Source organism: Colobus angolensis, unplaced genomic scaffold (genome assembly GCF_000951035.1).
Source record: "Colobus angolensis palliatus isolate OR3802 unplaced genomic scaffold, Cang.pa_1.0 Scaffold472, whole genome shotgun sequence".
Classification (NCBI taxonomy): Eukaryota; Metazoa; Chordata; class Mammalia; order Primates; family Cercopithecidae; genus Colobus; species Colobus angolensis.
Window position 1 is genome coordinate 1,205,069 of NW_012118177.1, and position 4,244 is coordinate 1,209,312.

General features: G+C 39.5%; 1 protein-coding gene across 1 annotated transcript in view; it reads left to right on the forward strand.

Annotated features, from left to right (window-relative positions):
* FRMPD3 (FERM and PDZ domain containing 3) overlaps window positions 1–4,244 on the forward strand; it is a 91,219-nt gene that overhangs the window by 68,151 nt on the left and 18,824 nt on the right. The gene's annotated exons all lie outside the window — the stretch shown is intronic.

A 4,244-nucleotide genomic window follows, 5' to 3' on the forward strand; every position in this document is an offset into this window, starting at 1 on the left:
GATGGTATTGTCCATCTTTTTTTTTTTTTTTTTTTCTCGGACACAGAATCTCACTCCATCACCCAGAATGCAGTGAATGTGCACCATCTCAGCTCACTGTGACCTCTGCCTCCTGGGTTCAAGTAATTCTCCTTCCTTAGCCTTCTGAGTAGCTGGGACTACAGGCATGTGCCACCACAGCTGGCTAATTTTTTGTATTTTTAGTAGAGATGGAGTTTTGCCATGTTGGCCAGGCTGGCTTTAAACTGCTGACCTCAAGTAACCCACCCGCCTTGATCTCCCAAAGTGCTGGGATTATAGGCATGAGCCACCGCATCTGGCGATCTTTTTACTTATTAATATGTCTGTCATATTGTGTGTGAAGTGGTAGGTCATTATGCTTATGATTTACAGTTTCCTGATGGCTAATGATGTTGAACATCTTTTCATGGGCTTATTGGCCACTTGTATATCTTCTTTGGTGAAATATCTATTCAAATCATCTGTCCATTTTTAAATTGAGCTGTTTCACCATAAATGTGAGGGATTATTTGCGAACTCTCAATTCTACTGCCTTGATCTATACGTCTATCCTTACGCCACCACTTTAGAGTCTTGATTACTATGGCTTTGTAGTGAATTTCAAAATCAGAAAGTGTGAGTCATCCTACTTTGTACTTCTTTTTCAAGACTGTTTTGGTTATTCTGGGTCTCTTGTGATTCTATATTCATGAATTAGCTGTCAATTTTGATAAAGTCAGCTGGGATTTTAATAGAGACTATGTTGAATCTATAGATCAATTTGGAAAGTACTATCATTATGACAACATTGATTGAGCCTTCCAATCCATGAGCGGAGAATATATTCCAATTATTTAAATCTCCTTTAATTTCCTTCATCAATGTTGTATAGTTTTCAGTGTACAAATTTTGCACCTCTTGTTTTTTTTTTTCTTTTTCTCCTTTTTTTTCTTTTTCTCTTTTTTTTTTCTTTTTCTTTTTCTTTTTTTTCTTTTTACTTTAAGTTCTGGGATACATGTGCAGAACGTGCAGGTTTTTTACATAGGTATACATGTGCCATGGTGGTTTGCTGCTCCTATTCACCTGTCCTCTAAGTTCCCTCCCCTCGTCCCCCACCCCCAACAGGCCCTGATGTGTGTTGTTACCCTCCCTGTGACCTATGTTCTCATTGTTCAACTCCCATTTATGAGTAAAAACTTGTGATGTTTGGTTTTCTGTTCCTCTGTTAGTTTGCTAAAGATGATGGCTTCCAGCTTCATCCATGTCCCTGCAAAGGACATGATTTGATTTCTTTTTATGGATGCATAGTATTCCATGGTGTATATGTACCACATTTTCATTATCCAGTTTATCATTGATGGGCATTTGGGTTAGTTCTATGACTTTGCTATTGTAAATAGTGCTGCAATAAACATACGTGTGCATGTGACTTTATAGTAGAATGATTTACATTCCTTTGGGTATATGCCCAGTAATGGGATTGCTGAGTCAAATAGTATTTCTGGTTCTAGATCCTTGAGGAATCACCGTATTGTCTTCCACAATGTTTGAACTAATTTACATTTCCACCAACAGTATAAAAACGTTCCTATTTCTCCACAGCCTCACTAGCATCTATTGTTTCCTGACTTTTTAATAATCGCCATTCTGACTGGCATGAGATGGTATCTTATTGCAGCTTTGATTTGCATTTCTCTAATGATCAATGATGCTGAGCATTTTTTTCTTTTCTTTTTTTTTTTTGAGACAGAGTCTCACTCTGTTGCCCAGGCTGGAGCAGAGTGGCATGATCTCGGCTCACTGCAACCTCCACCTCCTGAGTTCAAGCAATTCTCCTGCCTCAGCCTCCCGAGTAGCTGGAACTACAGGCGCCTGCCACCATGCCTGGCTAAGTTTTGTATTTTTAGTAGAGATGGGGTTTCACCATGTTGGCCAGGCTGGTCTCGAACTCCTGACCTCAGGTGATCTGCCTGCTTTGGCCTCCCACAGTGCTGGAATTACAGGCATGAGCCACCATGCCTGGCCCTGTTTTTTGTTTTTTGTTTTTTGTTTTTTTGATTGTTGAGCAGTTTTTTCATTTGTTGGCTGTGTAAATGTCTTATTTTGAGAAGTGACTGCTCATATTTTTTGCCCACTTTTTTATGGGATTGTTTTTTTTTTTTTCTTGTAAATTTCTTTAAGTTCCTTGTAAATTCTGGATATTAGACCTTTGTCAGATGGATAGATTGCAAAAATTTTCTCTCATTCTGTAGGTTGCCCGTTCACTCTGATGATAGTTTATTTTGCTGTGCAGAGGCTCTTTATTTAATTAGATCCCATTTGTCGATTGTGGCTTTTGTCATAATTGCTTTTGGCATTTTTGTCATGAAGTCTTTGCCCATGCCTGTGTCCTAAATGGTATTGCCTAGGTTTTCTTCTACAGTTTTTATAATTTGGGGTTTTACATTTAAGTATTTAGTCCATCTTGAGTTAATTTTTGTATTAGGTGTAAGGAAGGGGTCTAGTTTCAGTTTTCTGCATATGGCTAGCCAGTTTTCCCAGCACCATGTATTGAATAGAAGATCCTTTCCCCATTGCTTGTTTTTATTAGGTTCAATGAAGATAAGATGGTTGTAGATGTGTGATGTTATTTCTGAAGTCTCTGTTCTGTTCCACTGGTCTATATGTCTGTTTTGGTACCAGTACCATGCTGTTTTGGTTACTGTAGCCCTGTAGTATAGTTTGAGGTCAGGTAGCATGATGCCTCCAGCGTTGTTCTTTTTGCTTAGGATTGTCTTGGTTATACAGGGTCTTTGATGATTCCATATGAAATTTAAAGTAGCTTTTTCTAATTCAGTGAAGAACATCAATGGTAGTTTGGGCCGGGCGCGGTGGCTCAAGCCTGTAATCCCAGCACTTTGGGAGGCCGAGACGGGCAGATCACGAGGTCAGGAGATCAAGACCATCCTGGCTAACACAGTGAAACCCCATCTCTACTAAAAATACAAAAAAAAAACTAGCCGGGCGAGATGGCGGCACCTGTGGTCCCAGCTACTTGGGAGGCTGAGGCAGGAGAATGGCGGGAACCCAGGGGGCGGAGCTTGCAGTGAGCTGAGATCGCGCCACTGCACTCCAGCCTGGGCGACAGAGCGAGACTCCATCTCAAAAAAAAAAAAAAAAAATAGGTAGTTTGATGGGAATAGCATTGAATCTATAAATTAGTTTGAGCAGTATGGCCATCTTCACAATATTGATTCTTCCTGTCCATGAGGATGGAATGTTTTTGCATTTGTTTGTATCCTCTCTTATTTCCTTGAGCAGTGGTTTGTAGTTCTCCTTGACAGGGCCCTTCACATCCCTTGTTAGCTGTATTCCTAGGTATTTTATTCTCTTAGTAGTGACTGTGAATGGGAATTCATTCACGATTTGGCTCTCTGCTTGTCTATTGTTGGTGTAAAGTAATGCTTGTGATTTTTGCACATTGATTTTGTATCCTGAGACTTTGCTGAAGTTGTTTATCGGTTTAAGGAGTTTTTGGGCTGAGATGATGGGGTTTTCTAAATATAAAATTATGTCATCTGCAAACAGGGACAATTTGACTTCCTCTCTTCCTGTTTGAATACCTTTATTTCTTTCTCTTGCCTGATTGCCCTGGCCAGAACTTCCAATACTAAGTCGAATAGGAGTGGTGAGAGAGGACATCCTTGTCTTGTACTGGTTTTCAAAGGGAATGCTTCCACCTTTTGCCCATTCGATATGATATTGGCTGTGAGTTTGTCATAAACAGCTCTTATTATTTTGAGATATGTTCCATCAATAACTAGTTTGTTGAGATTTTTTAACATGAAGGGATGTTGAATTTTATTGAAGGCCTTTCCTGCATCAGTTGAGATAATCATGTGTTTTTTTTTTGTCTTTGGTTCTGTTTATGTGATGGATTACATTTATTGATTTGCATATGTTGAACCAGCCTTGCATCCCAGAGATGAAGCCAACTTGATTGTGGTGGATTACTTTTTCGATGTGCTGCTGGATTCGGTTTGCCAGTATTTTATTGAGGATTTTTTCATTGAAGTTCATGTGGGATATTAGCCTGAAGTTTTGTTTTTTTGTTGTGTCTCTTCCTGAGTTGAGTATCAGGATGATGCTGGCTTCATAAAATGAGTTAGGGAGGAGTCCCTCCTTTTCAATTTTTTGGAATAGTTTCAGAAAGAATGGTACCAGCTCCTCTTTGTACCTCTGGTAGAATTTGGCTGTGAATCCAT